Genomic DNA, 11027 nt, shown 5'->3' on the forward strand with positions numbered 1-11027 from the left:
AAAAAAAAAAAAAAAAGAGGAGGGGAGACACGAGAATACCATTGAAGATGGAGGCAGAAACTGGAGTGATATGTCCGTGGCCATAGGATATGCCCACAGATTGCTGGAAACCACCAGAAGCAAGAGGAAGGTCTGGACCAAATTGTCCTTCAGCTTATGTGCCACCTCTGCCAGCAACTGGATTCTGAGATTCTAGTCTCCAGAAGTGTGAGAGAATAAATTTCTGCTATTTTTAAGTTCAACTTCACTGAGTTTGTGGTACTTTGTCCTGGCAGGCTTAGAAGCCTATTTATTATTAGTAGTCTGGCTGCGATGCTCTTCCCTTAGACTCCACATGGCTTGGGTGTCTCAGGGACCCCAGTAATACAACTCATTTCTGTGCCCCTGGAAGGGAACAAGCACTGGCAGAAAAGCTGAAGGGATGGAGTAAATTGTGAGCCACCTAGTGTCACTCTGAGAAGAGAATCAAAGGGGTCAGTTCATTCATTCACTCACTGCCACACTCACCACCTCCCAGGAACTTAGCAGGAGCCAAGCTCTCAGAACACAAAGATCCACAAGGCCACAGCCAGACCCACACTGTCCTCAGGAAGTTTGAGCCCAAGAGTTACCAAAGAGGACGATGAGCCTCTTGACAGTCAGTAACCCAGAGGAGGAAAGGAGACACCCAGCTGAGGACCAAGGTACCATTACTGTGGCCACAGCTCTTCAGGGTCGGGCCAGAGGAAGGGCCACAAAGAACATGAGCCAATAAAGATGAGGCAAATAGCAAAGCAAACATTTTACTAGAATCCTGTGGTGCTCAGGGACAAATACTGGTGTGGTACTGAGGTGAGGTGAAGTGGGCCTCTGCAGCCGCCACTAATTGCACAACCCCCCAAAATATCTCCAGAATATTTTCAGTCCATTTGCACTTATCAAATATCAGGCTGGAAACCTGGAAACCAGCAGTTTGTGTAGGATGCTTTCCAGAAGGAGGGGGATTTCACAACCTTGGCCTTGTCTAGGCCTTCTTGGAACCGCAGCAGCCTTGGAGCAGGCCTGGCCTGCCTTCTCTGGGATCAGTTACCTTTGCGCAGGCTTTCAGCCCCTCTGCAGCACACCTGGCCACACTGTGAAAGGTGACTTTCTAGACAGACTCTCCGGCTGCGAGATACCTGCGTTCCTCTGGGTCTTTGGTTTCCTCGTCACTTTTTTTTTTTTTTTTTGAGTTATACGACACTCCACGGTGAATGATGCTGGCAGTCTAAGAAATACAAAATTCAGGGCCTGAGGCCGCTGTGGTTTTTCTGAAGCTCCATTTCATTTGGGCTAGAGGTGAATGGTTCCCTCCGGAGACCCAGCCAGGCGGGGGCTGTAGCAAAGTTCAAGGAACAGTCGCTTCCACCAGGGCTGGGTGTTGTCTGACACAGACATAGCCTGACAACTTGCCGACAGCTGGTCCAGCACCAATCACTAGGACGAGACAGACTAAAGGAGTGGTCCAAGGGGAGATCCAGTGTACCCCTGCCTGACAATGGTAGGCATCATTAACTCTCCAAATGCTTTCATTAAAAGTTCCATGTGGCTGACACTCAGAGGGAATTAAAATAGAGCAATGATTAGCAATTAGCCCTTTACAACCTTATAGACATTTACAAGGAAGTCCCAGATCACCTGATTTTCAAAGAAGCCAAGATGTATGCTGAGGGTCCCAAGAAAGAACTGAGAATAGCCCCGAACTTCCTCACACTCAGAAAAAACACCCCATATGTTTTATGGTTCTAAAAGTAAGAACATGGTCACAGAGGAAAATTTAGAAAAAGTATAAAATTTGGAAAAGTATAAAAAGTAAAATAGAAGTTACCCACAATTTCATCCCAAGAGACAACTGTCAATGTTCTGGGGTATAAATATCCTTCTTGATGATGAAAATACCTTTTCACATCTGTAGTTTAAAAATAAAAGTGGAGACCAATTTTGGTATCACAGTTCATGATTTTATAGGGGATTTTACCTGCAATATTTCAGGCAAATTTGACAGAGGTATCAATAAAAAATAGAATCAACTAACCCACCAATAATCCAAGGCCTACTTGTGTGTAAGGGACTTGTGTGTTAGTTACTGTGGCTGGTTAGAGGTGTCTATAGGACATGGAGACAATGGAAGAAGGAGAAGAGGAACACCAAGTAGCTTTTCATATTTGTATCCTCAGCTCCTAGCAAAACTCACCATTCCATCCTTGTGAGAGTTTGCGGAGTTGAGCACAATGGAGTCCATCCCAAAGCTGTTCATTATTTATTTACTCAACACATATTTACTCTGAGTCTACTATTTGTCAGTGAAGTTGTCCAGGTGCTGGAGCAAGTATTATGATGAAAGTGGTCTCAAGAGTTGTATGTGGGTCTGGGAAGGTGGCTCAGTGGTAGAGTGCTTGCCTTGCATGCCTGAGGCCCTGGGTTCGATTCCCAGCACCACATAAGCAAAAAGAAAAAAAAAGACGGAAGTGGCCCTGTGGCTCAAGTGGTAGAGCGCTAGCCTTGAGCTGAAGAGCTGAGGGACAGCGCCCAGGCCCAGAGTTCAGGCCCCACGACTGGACCCAAAAAAAAAAAAAAAAAAGAGTTGTATGTGCATGGATTTACTAGATGGGTGGCATGGTAGGATTTTAAGTACCAGATTGGGTTGGCCATATATGGTCAAACGTTAGATGTTTTTTCTAAAGGTATTCTTAAGGTGAGACTAATACTTAAACCAGTGGGCTTTGAGTTAATCGGATTACTCTCTATAATATACTAATATGGGTGGGCCTCATCCATTAAATGAAGGCCATAGGAGAAAAAAAATAAGACACCCCCTCCAAGGAAGAGGAAATTCTGCCTCGACTCAGCCTTTGGGCCCTAGTTATAACATCAGCTCTCCTTAGCTTATCTGCAAGCCTACAGATTTTGGACTTTTGAACCTCTGTAACCATAAGCAATCCCCACCCACCTACCCACCCATCCATGCATGCACACACATGTCCTGTTGATTCTGTTTCTCTGGAGCACCCTAACTGACGCAGGTGGGAATGGAGAAACTCAGGAGCGAGAAAGAGCTGGCTTCTCAATTAGGCTAAAGGAAGTCAGGTGAGTTAAGATGCTGTCAGTAAAAAGCAGTAAAAAGGGGTACGTGAATGCATGCTGTTGACCCTACATATGCCTGTGCGTGTGAGGACATCATTTGTGTGTGTGCTTCCTTGAGTGCAAATGTCCGTGTACTTCTCTGTGTACCTATATACACAGAGGTACATGAACTTGTCTCTATGTCCTTGCCTTAGCCTGTGTGTGCCTCTGTTGGTCTGTATGTCTATAGAAGTTCATATATTCTTGTGTATTTGTGTATGTATATGTGTGTGTGTGTGTGTGCCTATGTAAGTGTACTTAGGCATGGATCAGTAGGTAGCTGGTACCTGTTTAGGAACGTGGGCAGAGGAAGTGTCTGTCATAGTGACTTCAGAAAAGACATCTGTGACTTGATTCTCAGTTCATTCAGGCAGCTTGCTGGAAGGGAGATTATAAACTGGACTTGAAGACTGGGAAAGAAGTAGACTAGAAGAAAGCAGATCACACGTGATATACAGAGCTGGATCAGCTGACAGCAAAGAGACAGGCATATGTTTGGGAACTGGATGGCCAGAGGTCAGAGGTGGTATAGAGAGATCATGGAGACAGTTCAGGGACATATACATGCCATACCTTCTCAGAAACAGGTTGGGACAATAAGAACTTACATAGGGAAAGTGGGGGGCAATGCGTGGCAACAGAGGAAGAGGCCTGGAGAAGAGAAATCAGGTAGTTAGGGTGAGAAATAATAACTCTATGGTTGATGATGACTTCAGTTTTACCTACTGGGATTCAAAATGTTGTAGAGCAAGACTTCTAGGAAGAGGAAAAGATAGTGAACAGTGTCATACTGCAGAAAGGACTGGAAACCATAGAATGAGAATAAGCCATCAGATTTGACAATAAGGGAAAGAAGGTCATGGGTATGCATGGTGGGAGGGCAACATTTGCTGGACCCCCGCCATGATTATATGGAAATGGAAAAACAGCAGAATAACCACATGAATGGGCAGCAGAGTTGAGCTATGGGAGCTCTGTGCATATTTGAATAAAGAATGAAACTCAATCATCAGGATATTCAGGCCTGATCCCATTAAGTACTTCCTCTGAGAGTTAGCAAACTGATATCCTTTAATCATGCCTTATATTTATAAAGGCCTTTCTCCAAAGAACTTCAAGTACTCAATAAACATTAATTAATTCATTCTCCCAGCTTCCCTTGGGGGGAATGTATCATTATGTTTATAGGCAGAGATGAGAATGACTCCTCCAGGGTCACAAAGTGTCTGTGACAGGGGGCATCTGACCTTCTCTGTAGGTCAGCTGTTGCTAAGGCACCCACATCTGGCCATGCCCTCCATCTTACTGATGAGCTGTGGACTTGGGTTCAACTACAGGATTTGATGATTCATCAGTTGGCTGAAAGATAATCCTGGGAGAATCCTGGGACCAGATGTGAGGCTTAGAGAATGGGTCTTTTGCATGCTCCGTCTTAGACACATGGAGACCTAAGCAGCCTCCCTCTGCTTGCTCAACGATTATCAGCACAGGCTAAGACCAAGAACTAACCAAATTGTCTGTCTCAATAAAACATGCAGTCACTCAGCTTGGGTATTGAGGGAATGCTCACATGAGAAATTCTCTTCCGTGTAAAGTACAGAAGGACATCAATTCTTATGCTTCGAGTTGTGCAAGAACCACTCATGTGCTTAGAGACCAAATTCTCTCTACTTGCTAAGAAAAACCAGGGACATCCAGCTAAGAAAGCAGTTTGGTCACCTTTGGTGGTGTGCTATTGGCTCCCCAGGACAATAGGGGGGAATCCCTCAGGTTCCAGTAGTGGAGGAGATCTGCAAAGCCCCACAGAGAGTGCTTGACTTAAAGTCACATGTTCTTCCCGGGACTGGGGCCTGCCAAGGCCTGCAGAGCCCTAGGAGCTGCCCGTCAGTATGCTCTCACCCAATGAGGACCACTGCTTTTGTGGGGTTAAGTCATATACATACTCAGACTGGGTTTGTGCCACTTGGGTGGATCTGAAAACCTCAAGAAGCCACCAGCATGTTGACCTAATACTAGGGTTTAATTAGGCTCCAAACCTCCCCCAAAAGGAGAAACATCCCAAAGAATACCCATCAGTTTCTTTTGAGTCTTCCCCTAATGCCATTGTTTATCCAAGTAATGCTTGTTGTTGCAAACAATCTCCTCTAAATTGCTGGCAACTGCACACAACGTCAGAGGACAAGTAGAGGTCGCTTAGCCACTCAGGCCACCCCTTCTATTGCTCATTTCCCACACTCATCTGCTGCACCCCTGGAACACGGGTGCCTAATGGGAATCAGAGTATAGGTTAGCGCAGTAAAACTTGTACTTAGGTATATCTTTGGTCAGAAATCAACACAAATATAACTAATTCAGGAAACAGAATGATTAGGGTTGACCATTTGAGTTGAGTTGGGAGATTCAGATGGCCCTATAACTCTGCAGCACAGGGTCTGGCACCTCCTATGGAGTCCTCATCTGTGAGGAAACTGAGAAGGCAGACAGTGACAATAAGTGATTCTGAGGGGAGGAAGGACCTGAGAGTCTCAGGGAATTTCTCTTTTCCCTTCCTGCTCCAGTCTCATCTTCATAGCCCTAGAACAGCAATCTCCAAGTCCTTACAATGGAGATATAGAGGGGCAACTCTAGAATGGGCATCCATGGTACAGATGTGCCTCATTGTGGGTAGTCATGTGTGAGAGTAACATTCCCAAAGATGAGAAAGGTCACAGGTACAAGTTTCATATAGGTAGGGGGCTGATCTGAAGAGAGGGATGGGAGGAGAACCTTTTTCTCATCTCCCCTCGACTTTCTTTGTTCATTAAAGAGGATAGGGGTCAAGCCTTTTCAGATGCTCGTAGCAGAGGGCCTGAGAGTAACCTGGGAGATGCCACCTGGCTTCATGGTTCCTTCCTCTACTTGCATGGCAGAGAATAGGCCAGATTCGTCCCAAGGCTTCTTCCTATTGCCATACCTAGCATGTTTACCTCCTCAGTGTTTATGACATGGGTAACAATGGATACTGTTATAATAGCATCAGGAATATCGTAAGTTCTGTAGGGTTGGATCTCCTCTTTCTTTTTCTTCCTCCTCCTTTTCCCCCCTTCTCCTTCTTCTCTTCCTCCTCCTCCTCCTCCTCCCCCTCCTCCTCTCTCTCCTCCTCTTCCTCCTCTTCCCCCACATGCTGGTTGGATTGGAGGTCTGTCCATTTTGTCACAACTCCTGGCAGCCTTGCCACATTTGTGGAGTGTGGGAATCAGGCATTGGCCCTGCAGTGCGCCATGAAACAGAGGCAAAGGGAGTGGCCAGCGCAGATAGGGTGCTGGAGATGAAAGGCGGTGTGTTTTCCTTCCTAAAGTGCTGCTGTGTTTCTGAAGGCCTGTGCTTCCCCTGCCCTGCTGGTGTGTTTTTTTTTTCTTCCTAGTTCCTCTCAGCGATATCTTAAGAGGCAAACTTCCAGTACTAACAGGAGGTCTTTTGTTCTCCTTTTCTCAAAGTGGACTTTAACCCAGTTACTACAGACTGAGTCACTGTAAAAACAAACAAATAATAATACCCCATTTTCTTAAAGGCTCTTCCATGCCTGCTGACAGAAAAGGGGGAAATCTGACACTGCATTGGGCCTGTGAGGCTCTGGCCTTCCAGAGGCACAGCTCAGGAGAACCTTCCAGAACATACTGAAGTCTGGCATGATGACTTGTTTAGATAATCATCTGATTTGGGGTGGCCCATGGATTCTGAGGACTTTTGGTCTCAGCACTATCCTGGTGGATTGATCCTAGACTGAGGGGTGCTTGCCACAGCTCTGGACTTGGGACGCATCGAGTTCTGCACATACCTCTTTTCTTCACATCTTAGTTTCTTTATACACGGAGCCAGGGCTATTGAGGTACTTGGTAAAAGCTTAATGGCACTTAGACACTGGGATTGCCAAGATGAGGAAGCCCCACCCCTGCCTTCCCTCACACACACACACACACACACACACACACACACACACACACACATCTAAGTAAATACAGTTCTTCAGACAGGTAGCAGGACCTGTGCTAAACTGAGTGGTCTTGGAGGGGATGGCCATTCTACCCTAGGAATGAGAAAAGTGGTCTTAGAGAAGATGACATTTGAGCTGAAGCCTGAGCCTCAGATACCAGGGCATAGAGCAATTGGAGGGAATATTATAAAAGGGAAAATGCTGGTGAGTTTAGACCTACCATCATCCACACCCTCTGCATTCTTTGTCCAGGTATTCCTTTTTTTTTGGTCCTTTACACTGAAGTAGAGCTGAACTTTCTTTTTTGTGAGAAGGAGCAGCCCCTGGAGGAACATGCCCTTTCTTCCGGACTCTGCTCTGAGATGGCTGGCTGGTTCTATTTGACACCGAACATGCCTTAAGTCACTATGCTACTGGACACATTATCCAAGAGCTCCCCATGGTTCCTAGTGGATGTAATCCATGTTCTCTGAGTGGTTGTCACTCACTTGTGTTCCTGCCTCCCTCGAGTACATGGTGTAATACACATTTGCCTAGTCAAAAAAGCTGGTCCACTTATTTGGAAAACTGCTCAGTGTCAACCTCAATTCTCAAGCATCCTTTACTGGGAAGCATTCCAGAAGCTCTGAGTCGAATTTGCAGCTCTTCTTTGAGTTTTTTGTTTGTTTGTTTTTGTCAGTTGTGGGAGCTTGAACTCTGGGCCTGGGCGCTGTCCCTCAGCTCTTCACCTCAAGGCTAGCGTGCTACCACTTGAGCCACAGCACCACTTCTTTCTTTGAGCTTCTGTGGCTCATTTTTTTGTACCTTGATTTAGGCTCCAGCTATAACCTGTTACAGTGCCTCAGTCTCCCTAGCATCCCTCCTTCTGGACTTCGAGGTCCTCAACAGGGGATCACATGAAGTCATTTCTGAATCCTCATGCTTAAGCCCACTATTTGGTTCATGAACATACCAACCATTGAAAAGTTATTCGGTAGGTATATAGTCTAACACAGTCTGATGACATCAACAGGAAATACTTCATTTTCATCATCACTGATAAGATAATGGTCCAGCCTAAGATTTCCAATGATCCATTATTATGTGTGTATGGAGATCTCTTTTCCCAGAAGCTACTTGTACTTGAGAATGTAGATTGAAAACCAAACTGAGACCATCTTGCAAGCCAATGTCCCTGCATTAGCAAATCCCAGGAGCCAGAATGACAAGGATCTTCCATCAACCTGCTGAGGTTGTGGCCCTGAAATACCACTTTTAATATTTCTGGTGAATCATTTGAAAAGCAAACATTTTTTTTTCCTTCTTGTGACCTGGCACATCAGATGGACTTCTTCCTATTATCTCTATGTTCCCATGTGAATCTCATGGTCATCGTTAGAAGGGTCATGAGGGCAGGAGTAAGGGGGTCTCATCCTATGCACAAAATGCTCGTTGGCTGGTCCTCCTTCCCCATTGGCTATCCAACCAGGCTCAGAGGTTTCCCCAACAACCAGGAGTGGATAACACCAAAGATGCCAGTGTTGGGACCAAATTTACCTTGTCCCACTGGAACTGGATGGACGCCAGCCTCCATACCCAGCTCCCGGCCTCTCTGTAGCTTGTTTCTGTGCCGTGGGAAGAACCCAGGCCTCGAGCTCAGACTGCCTCTCCTGGATTATGGTTCTAAGAGGATGAGTAAAACATTCCAGGAGCAGGCTTGCTGTCAATGACAGTAGCTGGTTAATTTCTTCTGAGAAAATGGAAACCTTGGTCTCCTGATGTGAGCAATGACAGGCACAAGAGGAATTTTCCAATACAACAGGGGAATGAATTTTCCAAGGACAGTCTATCCGAGAACAACTACCATCTGACCAGGCACCAGAATGTGGCACCTCTTGGTGCAGCTCGTGACTGGCTGGACTTTTGGACCAGGAAAAACTTTACACTCCCATCTTCCCAGTGGATTAGGGACTTCAGGATAGTTAGAACACTGTGGTACCATTTCTCTGTGGTGAGAAGAGGCATAATCCTTCCCCTCCCCACTGCCTGTCATGGCGCTTGAACTTAGGATCTGAGTGCTGATCCTTAGCTTTTTCACTCAAGCTGGTGCTCTACTATTTGAACTATAGCTCTACACTGGCTTTTTGGTGATTAATTGTAGATAAGAGTCTCACAGACTTTCCTTTCCAGGCTGACTTCGAACTGCAATCCTTAGATCTCAGCTTCCCGAGTATCTAGAATTGTAGGTGTGAGCCACCAGTGCCTAGCATACAGGTGAAATCTTGATATGCTTTGGTTGGAGGTGGCATGAAGGTGGTGTGAGGGTTCTTTAAGATCTGTGACCAGAATGATAGCATGAGGGCTTATGGACACTGCAGCAGGTTTTACAGTGGCCCAACTGTTCCCTCTGTGAAGTCATTCATTTCTCTCTTCATCCATTTGGGCTCCACTCTATAGGGGACACTGTGCTATAAGCTGAACAGACAAAGCTGAATTGTCTTTCCCCTCTGGTTTTGTTCTCTCCCTTTCCCTTCATCATCCTCCCACAAAAGGAGAAGGGCTATTGTTCTCCCCAGCTCCTTTTATTTCCCACAAAGCTCTGAGGGATAGATGATGTGAAAAGGCCCAGGGGAAGAGATGAATCACACTCATGTTTGAAAACCCACTGAGGGGCTGTCAAGGTTTGTAATTGTCCTTCATGAACCCCTGGAAATGTATTTAGGATCCCTCAGAGATGCTCATTATCAATTAGAGAGAGACAGGGAAAAAAAAGAGTTGGGTACAATTAATTCCCAGTGTCAGAAAGGAAACCTCTCCAAAGCTGTTACTGGCACTGAGACAGTGGCCTTGGTAATGTTGAGGACATCAGCTCCTCTGTCTCTCTCTCTCTCTCTCTCTCATTCCACCTATTTCTATTGGTTAAGGCCAGGGAATGAGAATCTTAGAAATCAAATTAAGAAAAGATGTGGGATAAGGAACAGGAAATATCTCCTACTTCCTCAGATAATCTTTTATTTATTTATTTATTTATTTTGTCGGTTGTGGGGGCCTGAATTCTGGGCCTGGCCACTGTCCCTCAGCTCTTCAGCTCAAGGCTAGCGCTCTACCACTTGAGCCACAGCGCGCCACTACTGGCTTTTTCTGCTTATGTGGTGCTGAAGAATCAAACCCATGGCCTCATGCATGCAAGGCAAGCATTTTACCACTGAGTCAACTTCCCAGCCCCCACCCCTTTTTTTAAAATGTAAAATCCTCCCTTGTTTTTGGAAAGCAGATATTCATGGGGAAAAAAATAGAAAAATAGAGACAATTCCTCCCAAGAGATAAGTCAAGCAGAAACATCTATTACCCATAGACAGCATAGTGGACATTTTTATACATACTTTTCCAGTTGAAAAATGTACATGACACTTGTGTTTTTCTTAATCTATTAACGTCTCTGCATAGAATCTGCTTTTCCTTTTGGTTATAGAGAGTGAACACTTTCCCATCGGATTAAGCTTTCCTCTGACATATAGTTTTAATGATGTTAATAATGGAGCAGGGATCTACAAATTCAATGCGATACCTATCAAAATTCCAATCTTATTCTTCAAGAAAATAGAAGAAGGCAATCCAAAAATTCATATGGAACAATAAGAGACCCTGAATAGCAAAAATGGTCCTTAACAGAAAGAACAGTGCTGGAGAAATATCAATACCAAATTTCAAACTCTACTACAAAGCCATAGTAATCAAAACAACTTGGTACGGGAACAAGAAGAGACCTCAGGACCAATGGAATAGAATTGAAAACCCAGAAATGAACCCACAGACCTATAGCCATCTAATAATAAGGGAGCTAAAAAAATAGAATGGAAGAAAGACAGCCTCTTCAGTAAATGGTGCTGGCAAAAATGGTTAATCACTTGTAGAAAACTAAAGCTAGATCCTT

The sequence above is a fragment of the Dipodomys ordii genome, unplaced genomic scaffold (genome assembly GCF_000151885.1).
Source record: "Dipodomys ordii isolate 6190 unplaced genomic scaffold, Dord_2.0 Scaffold2, whole genome shotgun sequence".
NCBI lineage: Eukaryota > Metazoa > Chordata > Mammalia > Rodentia > Heteromyidae > Dipodomys > Dipodomys ordii.